A 21,295-nucleotide genomic window follows, 5' to 3' on the forward strand; every position below is an offset into this window, starting at 1 on the left:
TAAAGAAGGGACAATGGCAAGGCTCATTGGGAACCTGTTTGGCGAAGTTACATAGAATAACAGATCTAGCTTAATATGAAAAAGTGAAGGAAGAAAGATTAGGATTAACAGGTCATTGCTGACTTGGCCATCACAGACGGAGCACACAGATGGGACAAGGGCAAGGAATGAAACTGGCCATGTGCTTTTGAACAGAGCCCTACTGCCATTTGTCATTACTGATTTAGAGGAACCAAAAAACGGATTGCCAAACAAAGCCTATAAAACAGGGTTAATTGCATGTAACTTTGTTTGATAAAGTTAGTTACACACTACAGAGATCATTTGAACAATTCTTTTATTGAAATGAGGTGGAGAAAGTCAGTTTACAGGATATACACTCCTGGAAATTGAAATAAGAACACCGTGAATTCATTGTCCCAGGAAGGGGAAACTTTATTGACACATTCCTGGGGTCAGATACATCACATGATCACACTGACAGAACCACAGTCACATAGACACAGGCAACAGAGCATGCACAATGTCGGCACTAGTACAGTGTATATCCACCTCTCGCAGCAATGCAGGCTGCTATTCTCCCATGGAGACGATCGTAGAGATGCTGGATGTAGTCCTGTGGAACGGCTTGCCATGCCATTTCCACCTGGCGCCTCAGTTGGACCAGCGTTCGTGCTGGACGTGCAGACCGCGTGAGACGACGCTTCATCCAGTCCCAAACATGCTCAATGGGGGACAGATCCGGAGATCTTGCTGGCCAGGGTAGTTGACTTACACCTTCTAGAGCACGTTGGGTGGCACGGGATACATGCGGACGTGCATTGTCCTGTTGGAACAGCAAGTTACCTTGCCGGTCTAGGAATGGTAGAACGATGGGTTCGATGACGGTTTGGATGTACCGTGCACTATTCAGTGTCCCCTCGACGATCACCAGTGGTGTACGGCCAGTGTAGGAGATCGCTCCCCACACCATGATGCCGGGTGTTGGCCCTGTGTGCCTCGGTCGTATGCAGTCCTGATTGTGGCGCTCACCTGCACGGCGCCAAACACGCATACGACCATCATTGGCACCAAGGCAGAAGCGACTCTCATCGCTGAAGACGACACGTCTCCATTCGTCCCTCCATTCACGCCTGTCGCGACACCACTGGAGGCGGGCTGCACGATGTTGGGGCGTGAGCGGAAGACGGCCTAACGGTGTGCGGGACCGTAGCCCAGCTTCATGGAGACGGTTGCGAATGATCCTCGCCGATACCCCAGGAGCAACAGTGTCCCTAATTTGCTGGGAAGTGGCGGTGCGGTCCCCTACGGCACTGCGTAGGATCCTACGGTCTTGGCATGCATCCGTGCGTCGCTGCGGTCCGGTCCCAGGTCGACGGGCACGTGCACCTTCCGCCGACCACTGGCGACAACATCGATGTACTGTGGAGACCTCACGCCCCACGTGTTGAGCAATTCGGCGGTACGTCCACCCGGCCTCCCGCATGCCCACTATACGCCCTCGCTCAAAGTCCGTCAACTGCACATACGGTTCACGTCCACGCTGTCGCGGCATGCTGCCAGTGTTAAAGACTGCGATGGAGCTCCGTATGCCATGGCAAACTGGCTGACACTGACGGCGGCGGTGCACAAATGCTGCGCAGCTAGCGCCATTCGACGGCCAACACCGCGGTTCCTGGTGTGTCCGCTGTGCCGTGCGTGTGATCATTGCTTGTACAGCCCTCTCGCAGTGTCCGGAGCAAGTATGGTGGGTCTGACACACCGGTGTCAATGTGTTCTTTTTTCCATTTCCAGGAGTGTATATACACAAGATTAGCGTTAATGTTAATGAACACATTGTTATTTTTAGTCCTACTCATGCAACTACATTCAAATTTTTTTTTACTAGCTACCAGTTTTTAAGTAGAAATTCATCAACAGACTAGTAGGCATTGTCCAGGAGACACAATTTTAAATTAGATTTAAAATTTGCTTTGCAACCTGTCAGACATTTTATTTATTTATTTATTTATTTTTTTTTTTTTTTGACAACTGACAAAAAATTTTTGTTAATACATATTAAACTCCATTCTGAACCACTAACAGCTTTAACAATGGGTAATAAAGGTCACTTTTCTCTCTAGTGTTGTAGATATGGATATCATTGTTGTGATGGATTACTCATGACGAATTTCATTAGCAAACCTATGTATTGTGATGGCGGTTAAAATGCCTAGGCCATTGAAGAGGCACCTATGTGACATCCATGGGTGAACACAAATTACATTAAATCAACTATAAGTGAGCTGATTACCTGCAGTGCTATAACACAAGGTGAAGATTCTCGGCACAGTGACTGTAAAGAAGGAACAATTTCTTTTTACGTGGCGATTTACCCCAGAAAAGTACTCCGTAGAACATTATTGATGGGAAATATGCAAAATATGTCAGGAGGTTGATACATTTGTTCCCAAAATTAGAAATTACATGTAGACTGAAAGTATCTGAACTTAATTATTTGATAAATTCACTAATATGCATATTCCAGTTCAAATTTTCACCAATATATACAAGGTGCTATTCAAAATTTTCGGGACTGGTGCTGCCAACTGTTGAAAACCTTACCTTTGGACTAATGGTCGCTATCACCCTCGAAGTAGTTCCCATCCGCATGTACACACCAGTCCCAGCGCTTCTGCCACTGGTGAAACATTCTCTAGAAGTCATGTTCTTTGAGGGTGTTTATCACTGCCAGCGATGCTTCAGGAATCCTCTCTAGAATTTCAAACCGACCGCCTTTCAACTTCAGTTTCAGTTTTGGGAATAGGGCAAAGTCGCAAGGTGCCAAATCTGGCAAGTACGGTGGGTGGGGTACAACCACCATGTTGTTTTTTGCCAAAAACGTCCTGGTGAGCAAGGACATGTGACAGGGTGAGTTGTTGTGATGCAGCAGCCAGTTCCCTTGACGCCAAAGTTCAGACCTTCGTCGCCACACGTTTTCACAGAGCCATCGCAAAACATCACAGTAGTACTCGGAATTCACTGTTTGGTTGGGTGGGACGAATTTTTTGTGCACAATTCCCTTGGTATCAAAGAAAACAATGATCATGCTCTTCACCTGTCTCGCTTTTTTGGGTCTTGGAAAGCCCAGGCTCTTCCACTGGGACGATTGTTGCTTTGTCTCTGGGTCATAACCGTAAATCCAGTTGAATCACTGCAAGGGTCTCTGTAGCACTTTCACGAGATTAGCACAGAATTTGATACACACGCGCTGTTCTATTCATGGACCCATCGTAAAATCACCACACACTAAACACAGAGTATTACGGAAATCACTGTGGACACGCAACACGTCCTCCCAGCTCAATGCCACTCTGCACACTGACTCATCAGATATGCAGCTCTCACCACCTAGCGGAGTGCAAAGCTCTACTACTCCTACTTTCCAGATGGCAGCACCAGTCCCAAAAATTTTGGATTCAACCTCATACTCTCAAATATTGGGAGCATTCCACCCTATTTACAGACTCTTGCTCATGTGCTACATCAACTGTTGGTTCAACTATTTCTTGTGCAGAACTGAATGCAGTTTATTTCCCTTTTTTCAAAATTTAGGAAGTGTCCATTTTCTGAGAACCACTTAATAATTATTCAGAAAATATCATTTACTGACTCTTCTGCTACTTTCACTCCAATGGGATTTACTATAACACTAGTATTGTCTGCAAAAAGTAGCAATTCTGTTTGTTGACTGTTAAGCGGAAGGTCATTCACATATTTAAGCAATACAAATGGAGCCAGAATTGAATCCCATGGGACTCCCTTACTGATATTTTTTCCCCCGATCACGAAAATTTTCTACCTTTCTAACATTGTCTGAATCCGCACAATCTTTTGCATTCTGTTTGTTCAGTATGATTCACACCAGCTGTGTGAAAAGCCATCAATTCCATAAAACTTGAGTTTTTCTGAAGAAAGTGACAAGATCTACACAATCAAACACCTTGGAAATATCACAAATAATACCAGCCGGCAATATATTATTATTTAAGGCTTGTTCCATTTAATGAGTGAATGTATAAGTAACATTCTCAGTCAAGCAACACTTCTGGCATCCAAACTGTGATATGCTAAGTAAACTGTTTCCACTTAAGTGTGCAACTACTCAAGTAAATTACTTTTTTGAATATTTTGGAAAAACATGTCAGTAAGGAAAGTGACAATTGTTTACATCTGTCTAGTCACCTTTCTTATGAAATGGTTTAATAATTGCACATTTTAACCTGTCTGCAAAAATCGTCTGTACCTGTGATGCATTGCACATATCACTAAGCACATTATTTATTAAGTTGGAAAAACTCTTCAGAATTCTGTTTGAAATTCTATTATCAAGCCCGCATGAGCTTTCATTTTTTAGAATTTTTATAACTGTATCAATTTTAGTGAGGGCTGCTGGTGCTATTGCTAGTTGCTTAAATGTTTGTGCAATGACCTTTTTAATATGTTCTCCTGCTTCTTCAAGTTAACCATTTAATTCTACACTTGCTGCTATGTTTAGAAAGTGATTGTTAAAGGTATTGCAGCTTGTGAATTATCAGTCACAACTGGTCATTTAGTTTAATTGTAAAAAATCTTGCAGATGGACTGGATGTCCTATCTCCCACTTGACAATGTTCCATATAGTTTTCATCTTATTACCTGCATTATTTATTTCTGCAGGACATTACATAATTCCTCTCTTTTTTTACATGAGGTTTTAATTCCCTCAGCTAATCATGCCTTTACACACACACACACACACACACACACACACACACACACACACACACACACACAAAACATTAAAATGAAAAATTACTAACTAAGTGTAATTAAAGTGGAATCTTATGTGTTAATCGATACAGTGGTCCCACATTGGCCTAATGTGATATTAGATTTAACATTGTATCCTCAAACACTTATTATATCTGGATACATTTGTTATCCTCATCATTTTTGCCCAAATCACTCTACTTTGGGTGTGAGCCTGCAGCAGATTCCCTGTCTGCTACAACCATGCAGCTGTGCAAGTAAGTCACTGCTCGATTACTAGTTATTCTTTATAGTTCATTTATTTCTATTAATACCGGCAATTAAACCAAGTACCACAGAATACAAATATGACTTTTGTACAGAATGTAAACATAAAATTCCACTTTAAATCGGACTTTGTTTGTAATAAAAAAAGTAAACAGCTATTTTCTGTGAAAATTGGGCATTGCATGAAAACAGAATCCCATCTGTACATTACAAAAATGAAACTGCTAATATACACCAAGACACCAGAGAGAATGCACATGACCCCACTTGGTGTATGTAAAAATCCTTTCTTCTTGAGCGTGTCCTGGTAATATCTGCTCCGCCTACATATCCACTGACAAGGCATATCCCCAAACACATCCATAAGACACACGGCCTCTCATGAAGCAGCAAGAGCCAAAAACTAAATATCTTAATCAACAGTATATCCTAAACTGAGCACATTTACAAGAAGAGTTACAAGAAAACACTTAAGGGGACATTGTATGTGAAATTTGTTGAAATTTGACATTTTCTGTTTTCTACTCCATAATGTACTTTGGACTTTGCTGAGCATTTTGATATTAATACATTAAAATCAGAAAATTGTGAGACCTTAAAATAATATTTTGAATGTTGACGTGTCACTGTCAAATTTTGCGCCAACGCATATACTGCCACAGTTGAGCAGTCATATCTTGGGAACTACACAGTCTAAAAAGACTGTGAATTGCTTTGTTGTTTGCCTACTGCTACATCTCAGAAGTTGGCATTATGAATAAACCTAAAAACCAAGCTGGGTAACACAAAACTGTCTGATGGCAAGACAATGAAATGTGCTGGAAGAATAACAGACAAAGTAATTGATAAATTACAGGAATATTATGGGAAGGCCATTAGAGATATCTGTGAAAATTTAGAGAAGACGAAAAGAGCTGTGTGGAGCACTTTCTCTCATCGAATATCAACCAATGAAAAGCCGTGTCATGCTTTCTGTCCACCTCCACCAAACACTTGGTGTAAATATAGGCAAGCTGAATTTTCTGGCACCCTGCATGAATTTACACATAAACATTCTCTTCTTTTGGCAGTAATGGAGGCAATCAAACCTATTTACAGAGATTTGGCACATCCTGAGCTACTAATAAAAGTGTTTACATGGGACAACCCAGAATATGAATGAATCCTTCAAAAATGTTGTGTGGTGCCATGTGCCTAAAAATGTATTTGTTGGCCTTATGACTCCAAAGTTAGCAATGTCTGATGCTGTAATAGCTTTTAATGGTGGGAACTATGAAAGACTTAAGGTTCTGGAGAAGTTAGGGGTAAGATTTGGACAGAACACAGCTAAAGGACTACCGGAAATGGATGAGCTTCGTGTACTTGAAGTAGAGTTATCTGCTCAGCAAATGACAAAAGATGCAAGAAAGAAAAGGAGTAGGCAAGCACTGGATTGTTGTGACACTGAAGAAGACACAGACAATGGGCCAGGGCAATTGTAGTGCATAAAAGATGCAGAAATGTAGGTTTTTATACGAATTTGTAATAAAAAAGTTTTAAACCTCAATATCTCTGAACTACATTTTTTGCAATATATGACCCATTTTCTTAAAAGTACTAATGGTAGAGACGAAATTTTCACAGCACGCCAAGTGTGAGATTCAACACATATGAAACTAGAATAATTAAAATACCCCGAGTTGTTTTGTTTTTATGTTCATTTATTTACAAAATTTTGTCAAAAAATTGATAGATTGAAAAAGAAATATAACATGCCCAACAGTACAATTTAGTAATAATTCTAGTCCAGTGTATCTAGAAAGGTGCATTCAATAATTATGGAAAATTGTAAGTTGGTGTCTTAAATAAAAGTTTCCGAGATAATGGGTCACAAAATTTGATAATTTAACACTGGCAGCGTAGGACATGCAATGTCCGCTTAATCAGCAGTTTTTCAAACAATGGAAAATACAGGATGGAATAACAACAATCAAATAGAAAAATAAAAGGGACACACACACACACACACACACACACACACACACACACACACAAAGGAAGAGGGGGAGCGGGGGTGGGCACAGAGAGAGAGAGAGAGAGAGAGAGAGAGAGATGGAGGGGGGAGGGGGAAGACGGGGGAGAGGGGGGAGAGGAGAGAGAGAGAGAGTGTGTGTGTGTGTGTGTGTGTGTGTGAGGAAGTACTTTGTCTAATAAACTTAGTCTACTAGTCTACCTGAAATGTGCCCTTCTGCCACTGCCACTCTGCACCACCTCCATGTGGTTAGTAGCAATCTATTCTACTTCACTGTTGTTAACATTTGTGAACATAAGACACTGAAATAAGAATTCAAACTACATGCTGCTGAAATTATTTTCAAGCCATAGGTGTAAAATAATTCCCAAAAGTTCATTGAAGTTTCAGTATTTAAATAGCACTAAGCTCCATTCAAAAGTGAAGATTTTAATCAGTCAGTAAGTTCATAATGAAAATAATTAACAATGAACTACTTATCTTCATGGTACTCTGTAATAATCTTGCTTGGCACACTTACTTCGTTTGCAAGCATTACTTTTACAGTCATGATTATCTTGACAATAATTCTGTTATCACAAAAATAAATCACATAGTTCAGTGCTACGTTCTTCAAGCCAAATTCAAACTCACAAATAAATTAATGCCTCCCAAATGTCACATTGTGGCACTGTTAGCCATCTCACATGGAAGACATGTTCCCTTGCGCTCCACAATTTACATTGTTTTAGTAAGGTATTATGATGCTACAATGTTCATCTTCGGCATGCTAGTGCAGAAGGTGTCACAAAACCAGTTAATTTCTAAATCTATGCATTCTGCATGTTTGTTTACTTTATTTATGTATAAAAGCCAACTACTGGTATTTCCTTTGTATCAGAGTAAAATCATGTGTCGGATAAATCTGCTTAAAAAATCTGGGTCCTATAACTACACGTAAAATTTATACACGGTTTTCACGTTAACTGCATTAAAACTCATGCACATGTTGTGATATATTGTGTATTTTCAAACAATATGTATATCTGGGCGACTCATTTACCATGGTGGAAAGCCTATTCAGACAACCATTGAGGGAATAGGGTGCAATCAACTGCATATTGAGGAGTGTGTTAGAACAAACAATGCCTGTTGTTTGGGCTCCAAGGACATGCTTAAATCATTCCAGTGTCCGACAGAGAAGGTTGACAATACTAGCCTTGCTCACACAGTTTCAAAGTAGTTCACAATCTGCATCATTATCTACAGAATTGATGGTAGGCCCCATGGTTCTTAGTTCAGTGGAACGCTTAAACCGGAGACTTCGAAGGTTCTGTGAGAAGATAGGCTGCGACTTCCTACATTTGTTTCAAAGGGTTGAGAACTGTAGAGCCATCCTAAATGGGAATAGTGTCCATTAGACATGATATGTGTATATGAAGAATACACAGCGAAGTCGCAGAGTTTAAAGCAATCATAAAAAGCAATGGAGTTCACGTAACACTAGGTACAGAAAGCTGGTTAAATCTGAAATTGATAACAGTGAGTTTTCTAGAGAGAATTTAAGTTTGTATCAAAAGGAGAGGCCAATGGAAAATAGGTCAATTTTTTAAAATAGGCAAGAAACTAAAAATTCACCACAACAGAAACTGATAATACATGCCAGATTGAGCAAGTCTCCATGTTAAGGATGAACATAAACTGGATCTTTCTATCAGGCATCAGATACACACACAGATTTAACTGAAAACTTAGTGAAAATTTCACTTGGCTAGTTAGTTCCACATTCCATGGATCATTTGCACAATAAATCACAACAATGTGAAAGAACCATCTTACATTCACATTGCAAATTAATTTGTAAATATGGTTACAGGTTGAACATTAATAATTTTTTTTTTTAGAATTAAGTATACAGATGTGAGTTAGTAATTCCTACCTATCACCTTGTACACATCACAATAACAGAAATTTTCTATGGAACAGAAAGAGCTGTCAAGGAGAATTGTTTTGAAATTTTACTTTGCTTTCAGACAGACATTTTATATAACTGGGTAAGTTACCACAAATTTTAGTCATGGCATTGTGCACCTTAATCTAGAGTAATAAATGTCATTTTTCTCTCTGTTATTGTAATTATGTACATTAATTATGTACATCATTGTTCCTTTTGAGCTGCAGGGGATTATTTACAACAAACTTCACCAGGGAATAAATATACTGTGAGGCAGTAGTCAGATTGCCCAACTTCTTAAACAAATGTCTACAAGATGATCGTGGGTGAGCACCACATATTAATCTCACAGCATGTTTCTGTAACTGATGTTTCTTATCTTGATGTGCTACAGCTATGGCCCGTGCCTCAATGGGAAAAAAGGTGAACAACACATCTTTATTTGGGAGCAAGACTGTGTGTTGACTCACTGGCATAACTCAGTACGTCATTCGTTAAACGACATTGTATCCGACTGGTGGATTGGGCGTAAGGGGCTGGTTGCACAGCGTTTTATGCACGACTTCCACGTTCACACACGATCATGTGTACTAGCTGATCTGTCCGACTTTAGAAACAGTGTTATTGCAACAGTTAATCCTGACACATTGATCAAGGTTTCGGCACAACTCGCCTATCGACTTGATGTGTGATCGGTGTTCACACTGAATAATTGTAAGAAAAACTGTTTATGTTTCTCTTTCATTTGGTGTATTATTTATAATTGTAAGGTGAATGTAATATGTGCTACAAAGCCTTAAAACCTGTATATTCATTTTGAAACACCCTGTACACAGTATTTTAGGGACTATAAGAAGCACTTTTTTCTTCGAAAAATTGCCTTCATAATTCTGGTGATTCTTTTACTACAAATTAATATAAAAATGTCCAGTGTTTGATTTAAAAGCCTGCCAGTCTTAAAAATGGTCATATATTCGATGCAGCAGGAAACCTATCTCTCTCTGGTAACATGTGATTCAACTGGCAGCAGCACTGCACCGATGTGATGAACACAAGTTGTCAGGATCCATAAGCTTACCAACACTGTCTCCATCCCACCCCACCATTAAAAACCCAGGACACTATCTGGCCTACAATGCATCACTGCAGTCCACGGTGCCCGTGAACTTGAACTGAAAGTAAGAAGGCTGTGTCTACTGTATCTCCCAACTGCAGCAACAGGCTCCACACTCATACGAGATTCTATTTCAGTCAGCAGCAATCTGCTCAACTCAAGCGTTCACATGCTAACAGCAGTGTTAACCCTGGGCTGACCACAGAACTTTAGGACCTCTACAAAACTCACATTTCTGTGTGCAGTTGCTATACCTATTTCATCCAGTTTACTCCTAATGCTGTAATTACCATCTTTAGCCAGGCTATTTCCTGCTCCGCTTACTACAATAGCCTTGATTCTCCTTGCTAAAATCTTCACACTAATTCCCTACTTCTTCTGTCACCAGGTTGAGGCATGCACTTGGTTTCACAATTCTTGTGGCTTGGTACCCTGTTCCAAATTTGTGCTGTACCATTTGGCCAAGACCCCTCCAATGGGTACTACCTAGCAGGTAGGCCTTTTCCTTCCTACTATCTTTTCGTACCAACCTACACCTAGTTTCTTTGCTAGTAGTCTGCTGTACCCAACTGGACCTCCAGCTGGATGAGGCTCTTCCCATCCTATATCAAGTAACAAGTCAAATTTATTTCATACTGTAAGCCCAGGCATAGATGGAGGAGTTAAAGAGCTGTTCCCTGAGCCCACAGTTCCATGGGAGAACCTTGTTGAACTCCCCATTCAGTTCACTACTACAGTCACCAAAATGCAATTCCAACTCACAGTCCAAACATACCACTCCCTCTGACTAGCCTGTGACAATACCCACACTTCCTACACACCACAACACAGATCAAATGCTTAAAAATAGAATTAAACCACTTAACACACTTTACAATACACAAATATTTGTTATTTATGAGCACCAAAAATTAGGTCTACAGTTTCAAAGTCTATGATATAATGTAAAAAATTAATTATTTCTGCTTACAAGAAGAACTCAGCACTCACTCAACTGCAATGTCTATTTATTAACTTATTCACAACAGAATGCAACTTTAATGTAAGCACAGCGTATGTAAACGCGCTACTAGTGCAAAAATTTCTAAATAAAAACAATTTAAAATTCACGCTACTTTCCAGAAATATGAACTTAATAATGAATAGGCACGCTCTACTTAAATTGCCGGAAAGAAAAACAGAACTATTCAACAGGATTCTCTAAGTTAACTATGCCAAAATGTAAAAAAAATATGCTTACACCCCTACCTTACCACCTTTTTGTGTTTTTTGGCATAATACATAAAAGTGATACCTTCAATAGTAAGCTTAAAAAAACAAGCTAATACACATACTAATTGAGTAATTTGCACTAAATTCACCATTACTACAATCTAAATAACATATCTTTACAAGGGTGCAAAAACTTGGCATGTCACATCTGGTATATGGCTGCAAACTGCTGTAGTACGAAGTTCCCTGTCATACTGTTATTCCTGTAGAAAACTTTAATCATCCAACAATCAGTTGGGATAATTACAGTTTTGTAAGGGATGGGTGTGGTATGACATCATGCCAAACAGTACTAAATGCCTTCTCTGAAAACTACCTAGAATAGATACTTCAGAAGCCCACTCATGGTAGAAATATATTGGATCTAATGGAAACAAATAGCCATATATTTGTCAAAAGACATATTAAATGTTTCCGCATCGGCTGTTGTTGACAAGTATTCACTTTGTTACATGTTCGATGGTTGGCCAATTTGCAACTGCACCCTACAAAGGAACAGTGCCAAGATACAGCAGGTGTATGTCTGGCTTACTGGTGTGCAAAGAATAATGTTGTACAACATGTCACTTTTTTGCTATTGGAAAGAACTCATCACTTTTTCTAAATATATATTTATTTTTGTTATTTATCATGTACATTTTTATGCTTATGTGCCATCTGGCGGAATACTTGCTGTATTTTTTTTTTTTTTTTTTTTTGTGTCTTTGCAGGCTGTACTTGAAAATGACCTGTAAGGTCGAAATTGGACAATTGTGCAGTTAATATTTGTCAACAAACCTTTAAAATGTCTGTTTTTGAAGAGCTCCACACTGAAACTTTTATCAATGAGCATAGTGCTGTTTTAGCAATGATTAACAAAGTACAAAGGGCAACTAAAACAATTGTAAAGATTTAGGTATTCAGTGAACAAGTTAAAGATCTGTGGTGTAATATCTCAATGATGGATTTCAAACATTTACCTCAGGACAGGAGTTTGTAGAAGAAATGTGGCACAAGTTTAGAAGAACAGTTGACCTTACACTGGACAGATAAATACCTATCAGAACAGTTCATGATGGAAGAGACTCTCCATAGTATACAGTCACTGCAAAGAAATCCCTACTGAAACAAAGACTACTGCAAAATTGGTGTACAACAACGATGATGATTATGATGATGGATGATGATGATGATGATGATGTCCCATACTCCTTGACAGAGCGTAGGGCAGGGCTTCACAACATAAGTGCTCGCGGAGCAAGCTGTGAGCAGCAAGGCGCGAGCACGGAGCAGCGCGAGCACGCTACTCCCACTACCGGACCAGAGCGGAGAATGGGGAAAGTCACGTGGGGCACACAACAGCTGCCGCCAGTCAATGTAAATCCGCGGCCACCTGCAGGGATATCACTCACGAATTATTACTGTGACAAATGAAACAAATAAAGGAGAATGTACACATGCCACATAATTTTATTAGCTTAGTGTATGCCTCTACATTCGCATTAATTTGTGAACTGTTACACAATCAAAGGTGTCACTGAAGTGTGGGATTCTCGGTTATCTTGTACTTTTTGCCCTTTACAATTGCGTCTATGTTCGGAGTAATTGTTCTTGTGCATTTTAGGCGCAGCGTGCAGTTTAAATTTCGATCAGACAATGCGTTTCTCAGGCGCGTCTTGTTACATTTCACTGCAGAGAACAGTTGTTCACAAACATACGTGGAACCGAACATTGATATTATTGTAGCCGCCAGTTTGTGCAAACGAGGAAATCTATCCTGAGGGAAGTGTCTGTAGAATTCCAAAATGTTTTTCTTGTTCTAAAATTTGTCTCTGTATTCTCTGTCACACTGCAGGTCAATAATTTCTTGCTGCAGCTCAGGACAAATCTCTTAAATATTCGCTGAATATTGAGAGAACAGATCAAAATCACTGTCTAGTGCTGTCAGATCTTGAAAGTGCTGATCAACTAAACTATGTGAATAACGTTCATAGTCTTTGTGAACATCTTGCATGGATGATAATTTAGGAAAATGAGCTAGGTTTCCTGTTTCCAGCTGACTCACCCAAAGTGTCAATTTCATTTTAAAAGCTCGTATTCGATCTATGAAATGAGTAATTAGCAGATCTTTACCTCGTAGTAAAATGTTCAAAGCATTCAGATGGCTAGTTAAATCTGCTAAGAACGCGAGATCACATTCAAACGTGCGCACGCATTTCCCCTCCCTCCCTACTAGGCGATCGTGCACCTGCTCATGAGCACGTGCCTGAAAAGACGCGAGTACTCGCGCTCAAAACTGGCCAGTTGTTAAGCCCTGGCGTAGGGGAATGATGTGGGAGACCCACAGTGCCGGACTAGGCAAGGTCCTAGAGGAGGTGGTTTGCCACTGCCTTCCTCTGACCGTAATGGGGATGAATGATGATGAAGACAACACCATAACACCCAGTCATCTCGAGGCAGGTGAAAATCCCTGAGCCCACTGGGAATCAAACCCGGGATCCCGTGCTTGAGAAGCGAGAACACTACCACGGGACCACGGGCTGCAGACAGTGTACAACAAAGGATAGTGTTATACACGGAGAAAGGCTTCTGACAAGACAGACTGGAAAGATATACAATGTTGCTCGTCTTGGTTTGCGTGCAGATGGGAGGCTACTCTGATGCGTGACGGGAGCCTGACACGCATGTTGCCAGAGCATATCAGTGGCAGCATAATCCAAATGCTCCTGCCAAGATCTGCCAGCGTCTGGACATGTCAGAAGTGTCGTTAGCAGATTGCTTAAAAAAGTCATCATGACGCATATTGCATGTGTGGAGTATAAAGAACTAAATGTACGGCAACTCATGATAAACCAAATTAAAGAGCTCCATGGGATGATTATTTTGATAGATGCACTGGTGTGGACGTGCAGTATTTAATTAGTTAATGAATGGAGAAGGAATCTGGGACAACTCTTTGAACTAACATTTATACTAGTTAAGCCACACAGAAGATTGACTTACCGGAAGAAATCATTTGGCAAAGCAAACCAAAGGTGGATAGGAGAGAAGTAGAGAGGAGAGCAGACTAGTAGGTGTGTTGATGGGATAGAAAGCACATATAGAGCTGGAGTGTGAGCGGATAAGGGCATAAGTAGGTGGAGAACAGTGACTAGTGAAGGCTGAGGACAAGGGGGTTAAAAAAATAAAGGATATGTTGCAGGGTAAGTTCCCACCTGCAAAATTCAAAAAAGCTGATGTTTGTAGAAGAATGCAAATGGTGCAGGTTGTGAAGCAGTCACTAAAATGAAGTAGCTTGTGTTCGGGGCATGTTCAGCAATTGGGTGGGCCAGCTGTTTCTTGGCCACAATGTGGCAGTGGCCATTCATTTGGACAGGCAGTTAGTTTGTAGTCACATCCACATAGAAAGCAACACAGTGGTTGCAGTTTACTTGGTAGATTACATGGCTGCTTTCACAGGCAGTCCTGCCTTCTGATGGTGTAGGAGATGGTTGTGACAGGACTGGAGTAGGTAGTTGTGGGAGGATGCATAGGACAGGTCATGCCTCTTGGTCTATTGCAGGGATATGAGCCATGAAGCAAGGGGTTGGGGGCATGGTGTAGGGATGGACAAGGAAACTTTACAGTTTCCGTGAGTAGCAGAATTCCGTTGTGGGAGGGATGAGAATGGTATCAAGCATTTCAGTGTATGACAAGAGGTAGTTGAAATCCTGGTGGAGAATCTACATCTACATGGATACTCCGCAAATCGCACTTAAGTCCCTGTCACAGGGTTCATCAATCCACCTTCACAATAATTCCACTCTTAAAGAGCATTCGGGAAAAACAAATACCTACATCTTTATGGGTGAGCTCCGATTTCCCTTACTTTATTATAATGATCGTTTCTCCCTGTGTAGGTCGGCATCAACAAAATATTTTTGCATTCAGAGGAGAAAGTTGGTGATTGAAATTTCAAGAGAAGATTCCGCCACAATTAGAAACAACTGTTTTAATTATGCCCATTCCAAATCCTGCATCATGTCTGTGACACACTCTCCCCTATTTCTCATAATACAAAACATGCTGCTCTTTTTCAAACTTTCTCAGTGCATTCCGTTAACCCTACCTGGTAAGGATCCCACATCATGCAGCAGCACTCCAAAAGAGGACAGACAAGCAAAGTTTAGGCAGTCTAGTAGACCTGTTGCATCTTCTAAGTGTTCAGCGAATAAAACTAAGTCTTTGGTTCACTTTACCCATAACATTTTCTGTGTGTTCTTTTCAATTTAAGTTATTCATAATTGTGATTCGTAAGTATTTAGTTTTCAAATCTCTTTCCTTCTCATCCCATACAGTAAGTCTCCCCTGGCCTGCGATTCTGGGTGTTTTCCTGAAATCTACCCCTTTTCCTATACCTCTCCAGTCCTTTTCCTTCACCCTTCAACCCTTCTGCCCGAAGAAGGAGCCACTGGCTCCGAAAGCTTTCCAATCACAACTGTCTTTTATGTGTGTGTTCTGCTGCTGCTTGGTGAGTAGATTTTTTTATCTATCCAATTAAATAAGTATTTAGTTGAATTTACAGCCTTTAGATTTGATTGATTTATTGTGTACCGAAAGTTTAAGGGATCAAACAATGGAAAATCCAGGATGGAATATAACAATATTATACCTTTTTGTTGTGCCTATCTGCAACTCAGGATCTCTGCAATATTGTTACAAAGTTTAAGGGATTCCTACTAGCACTCACATGGATGACCTCACGCTTTTCATTATTTAGGGTCAATTGCCAAGTTTCCCACCACCCAGATACCTTTTCTAAATCATTTTGCAACTTCTTTTGATTTTCTGATGACTTTACTAGGAGGATAGCAACAGCGTCACCTGCAAACAACCTAAGACTGCTGCTCAGATTATCTCCTAAATTGTTTATATAGATCAGGAACAGCAGAGAGCTTATAACACAAGCTTCTGAAATGCCAGAAATCGTTTCTGTTTTACTTGATGACTTTCCATCAATTACTTCCAACTGTGACCTCTCTGACAGGAATCACGAAACCAGTCGCATAACAGATGATATTCCATAAGCACACAATTTAATTACATGCCGCTTGTGAGGCATGGTGTCTAAAGACTTTTGAAAATCTAGAAATACCGAATCAATGTGAAATCTCTTGTCAATAGCACTCAACACTTTGCGTGAGTAAAGAGCTGATTGTGTTTCACAAGAGCAATGTTTCCTACATTCGTGTTGACTATATGTGTCAGTACACCATTCTCTTCGAGTAATTCATAACATTCAAACACAATGTTCAATGTGATAGAAAGTCCTGCTGCACATTGATGTTAATGATATGGGCCTGTAATTTAGTGGATTACTCAGATTACCTTTCTTGAATATTGGTGTGACCTGTGCAGCTTTCCAGTCTTTAGGCAAGGATATTTCGTCGAGCGAGTAGTTGTACATGGTAGTTAAATATAGAGCTACTGCATCAACATACTCTAATAGGAATGTAACTGGTATAGAGTCTGGACCAGAAGTCTTGTTTTCATAATGTGATTTAAGTTGCTTCCCTACTCTGAAGAAAGTAATTCTACACTGAAGCACCAAAGAAATTAGTATAGGCATACGTATTCAAATACATAGATACTTAAACAAGCAGAATACAGTGCTGCGGTCGGCAAAGCTTATATAAGGCAACAAGTGTCTGGCGTAGTCGTTAGATTCGTTATTTCTGATACAATGGCAGATTATCAAGATTTAAGTGAGTTTGAACATGGTGTTATAGTCGGCACACAGGCAATGGGGCACAGCATCTCCGAGGTAGCAATGAAATGGGGATTTTCTTGCACGACCATTTCACGAGTGAACTGTTTTTATCAGGAATCCAGTAAAATATCAAATCTCCGAGACCACTGCAGCTGGAAAAAGATCTTGCAAGAACAGGGCCAACAACGACTAAAGAGAATCATTCAACATGACAGAAGTGCAACCCTTTCACAGATTTCTGCAGATTTCAATGCTGGGCCATCAACAAGTGTCAGCATGTCAACAATTAAATGAAAGATCATCAATACAGGCTTTCGAAGCCAAGGTCCACTCGTGTACCCTTGATGACTGCATGACACAAAGCTTTACGCCTCACCTGGGCCTGTCAACACTGACATTGGACTGTTGATGACTGAAAATATGTTGCCTGGTCAGACAAGTTTCATTTCAAATTGCATCAAGTGGATGGATGTGTACAGGTATGGAGATAACCTCATGAATCCATGGACCCTACATGTCAGCAGGGGACTATTCAAGCTGTTGGAGGCTCTGTAATGGTGTGGAGTGTATGCAGTTGGTGTGATATGGGACCCCTAATATGTCTAGACATGATTCTGACAGGTGACATTTACATAAGCAGCTTGTCTGATCACCTGCATCCATTCAGGTTCATTCTGCATTCAGACCAACTTGGGCAATTCCAGCACGCCAATGCCACACCCCACAAGCCCAGAATTGCTACTGAGTCAAGCAAATTTTTATCAGCTTTTTTGAATGGATATATTTTTCGTTTAGTTTTGTAGGATTTGGGAGTTATGGCATTCAGTCTCTCTACGACAACCCCGTGCTCACTAATCCCTGTATCCGTTTTGATGCTCATTATTTGCTCTGGATACTTTGTTGCTAAGACGTAAAGTGTGTTTTCACAACCATTCACTATTCGAGTGGGCTCATGAGCTAACATCTCAAAATAAATTTTCAGAGAATGCGTTTACCACAATTTCAGATGATGTTTTATGCCTATCTCTATATTTAAATATGTACTTTGGCCAACATTTCAAGGGTAAATTGAAGTCACCACCAACTATAATTGTATGAGTCAGGTATGTGTTAGAAATAAGACAAGTTTTTGTTGAAACTTTCAGCAGTTGTATCATCTAAGTTGGGAGGTCAATAAAAGTATCCCATTATTATTTTATTCTGGTTGCCAAGAATAACCTCTACCCATACTAACTCAGAGAGACTATCTACTGCAATATCGCTACATGATAAACTACTTCTGACAGCAACAATATGCCACTGTCAACTGTATTTAATCCATCCTTTCTGAAGACCGTTGAAGGTCCTTCACAAAAATTTCTGCTTAACTTATCTCCGGCGTTAGCCAGCTTTCAGTACTTATAATGATTTGGACATCAGTGCTTTCTATCACCACCTGGAGCTATGGTACTTTCCCCACACAACAATTTACAACTGTTATACCGATGGTTCTTCAATCTGCACTTGTTGAAACTGATGCACTTTGTTTTTCCTTGAGACCCTCTAGCCTAAAAAGACGCAGCCCTCACTATCTGTGTAGCTGCCTCTTTCACACAACGGACTTCTGACCTATTTAGCACAGTTTGAAACCCCACCACCCTACGGCGCAAGTTGTGGAATCTGCAGCCTATGTGGTTGCAAAACTGTCTGAGACCCTGATTCAGACCCTCCTCTCGGCTCTGTACCAGAGGTCTGCAATCGGTTCTGGCAACTATGCTGCAAAGGGTGAGCTCTACTTTCATCTCATATTCAAGACTGGCAGCCTTCACCACTTCTGATAGCCATCCGAAACCAAAGAGAATCTCTTCCAATCCAAAGTGAAACACATCACTGGTGCTGACGTGAGCCACCAACTGCAGTTGGCTGCACCCTGTGCTCTTCATGGCATGCCGAAGGACCCCCTTCTACACCTGGAATGACTCTACCCTGTAAGGACACGGAGTGCACATTGGCTTTTTTCCCCTTCATTAGCAGCCACGTCCCTAAGGGGCTCCAAAATGCACCTAACATTGGAGCTCCCAGATCCTGCAGGCTGACAGGTGTCCTCTAAAACAGGACAAGAGACTGCATCTAGCTGAGGGACAGTGTCAGCCACAGACAGCACCTGGAACCTGTTTGTCAGACTAACCTGGGAGGCTTTATATTTGACCACCTGGGGAGTCTTTCACAAACTGCCATGCCCGAGGTGAGCTCCCACTCGACCATGGGTGATAGATCAATCTTAATGTGAGCAGTAACTGGGCTGGCCAATGGTGCGGACCAACTGGCAAACTCATGGGTCATGCTGGATGTCCATCGGATCCCCAAAGCCGGTCTATGACAGTGATGCCCATCTACTGCAGCCTCAAACTGCATTACCGAAGCCAACACAGCCTGGAGTTGACAGCGAAATGTCACCAACTCAGCTTACATCTGCATACAGCAATCACAGTCCCTAACCACACGAAAGACAATAGTACTGTGTCTAATAAATAAGATTTACATGGAGAGATTCCAAAAAGAACTACCAAATCATACAGGTGAGACTCAATAATTCACTCATGATCAGGAACTTTTAACATGTCAACAAGTTAGTTTACCTTCCGACACAAACTAAAATGCAAGAAGTGTAAATATTAAATTAACATGCATAAATTCAAAAACTATACCACCAAAGCACACAGATGAAACTAGATAATTTGCTCCTGGCTAGGAACTTTTAAAATATCACAAAATTGGTTACTTCTCTGTTGCTGCTCTATTTTTCCCAGCAGCTGCTGCCTGACTCTGTTGCTCCAGTCTGAGGTGGTACTGAGTCATAAGGGGAGTGCTCCTTTGTGGACTGACAGTGTGCATGTGGGAGATTGTAGGTGACTGGAGAGACAAGGCATAGGAGATATGTTTCTGCAAAAAATTGGAAGATCATTTCAGTCTATGAAAGCCTCGGCATATGTGGATGGAGCTACTGATGTAGCCATCATTAAGATGGAGGCAACATTGAGGAAGGTGGTTTGCTGGGTTGAGGAGGACCATATGATGCACATGGAGAAAGTGTTGAGGTTCTGGAGAAATGTGGATAGGGTGTCCTCACCCTCAGTCCAGATCACAAAGATGTCATCAATGAATCTGAACCAGGTGAGGGATTTGCAATTCTGGGTGGTTAGGAAGGTGTCTTCTAGATGGCCCATTAACAGGTTGGCATAGGATGGTACCATGCAGTTGCTTATTGGTGTACCATAGATTTCTTTGTAGGTGACGCCTTCAATGGGGAATTAACTGTTTTCTGAGGATATAGTTGGTCATGATGGCCAGGAGGGAGCTTGTAGGTCTGGAATCCACTAGCCACTGAGAAAGACAGCGTTCAACAGCAGTAAGGCCATGGGCATTGGGGATGTTACTGTAGAGGGAGGTAGCATCGACATTGACAAGCAAGGTGCAGGATGGTAAAGGGAAAAGCATTGTGGAGAATCAGTGGAGGTATGTGTCTTTTATATAGGAAAGTAGGTTAGAAGTAACAGGTGTGTTGGTCCACAAGAACACAGTGTGTCCAGTGTCCTTGGGGGGGGGGGGGGGGGGGGAGGGGGGGGGGCACAATAATCAGACACAATGGGCCATCTTGGGTGGTTGGATTTATGGAGTTTAGAAAGCCTGTAGAAGCTAGGGATATGGAAAAGGGTGGGTACGAGAAAGGGAACAGCCTCAGGGAAGAGGTTCTGGGATGGAACTAAGAATATGAGGGACTGGATATCCTGCTCGAATTCTGGAGTGGGGCCACTGTGACATGGATATGTAGGTGGGTGTATCTGACAGTTGGTGGAATCCCCCTTCCTTGCAGTTCATAATCACAGTGGTGCAGTCTTTGTAGTCAGATAGGACTGTTAGGTCAGGGTAAGTTTTTAGGTGATAGACTGTGGTTTCCAGGGTGAGGGATTTTGGGAAATCACACTTACACCTTCAGAAAGAACTGCAATTCTACCTGATGGCAATGACTCCACTATGGTACAAAATGCAAGGATAATCTTGCAGAGGGACTCCCCAGCTGTCAGATATATACATTTACAAACCCTCTCACAGTGACCCCATTGCAGAGTTCCAGCAGGATCTCCATTCCCTCCTCAAATTCTTAGTCTGTATCTGGAGCTCTCCCCTGAGACTCACTTT

At 41.1% G+C, this 21,295-nt stretch overlaps 1 protein-coding gene across 2 annotated transcripts in view; it reads right to left on the reverse strand.

The window, feature by feature from the left end:
- Window positions 1-21,295, reverse strand: part of LOC126090883 (mitogen-activated protein kinase kinase kinase 4) — a 201,103-nt gene that overhangs the window by 172,326 nt on the left and 7,482 nt on the right. The gene's annotated exons all lie outside the window — the stretch shown is intronic.

The sequence above is a fragment of the Schistocerca cancellata genome, chromosome 1, assembly GCF_023864275.1.
Source record: "Schistocerca cancellata isolate TAMUIC-IGC-003103 chromosome 1, iqSchCanc2.1, whole genome shotgun sequence".
Classification (NCBI taxonomy): Eukaryota; Metazoa; Arthropoda; class Insecta; order Orthoptera; family Acrididae; genus Schistocerca; species Schistocerca cancellata.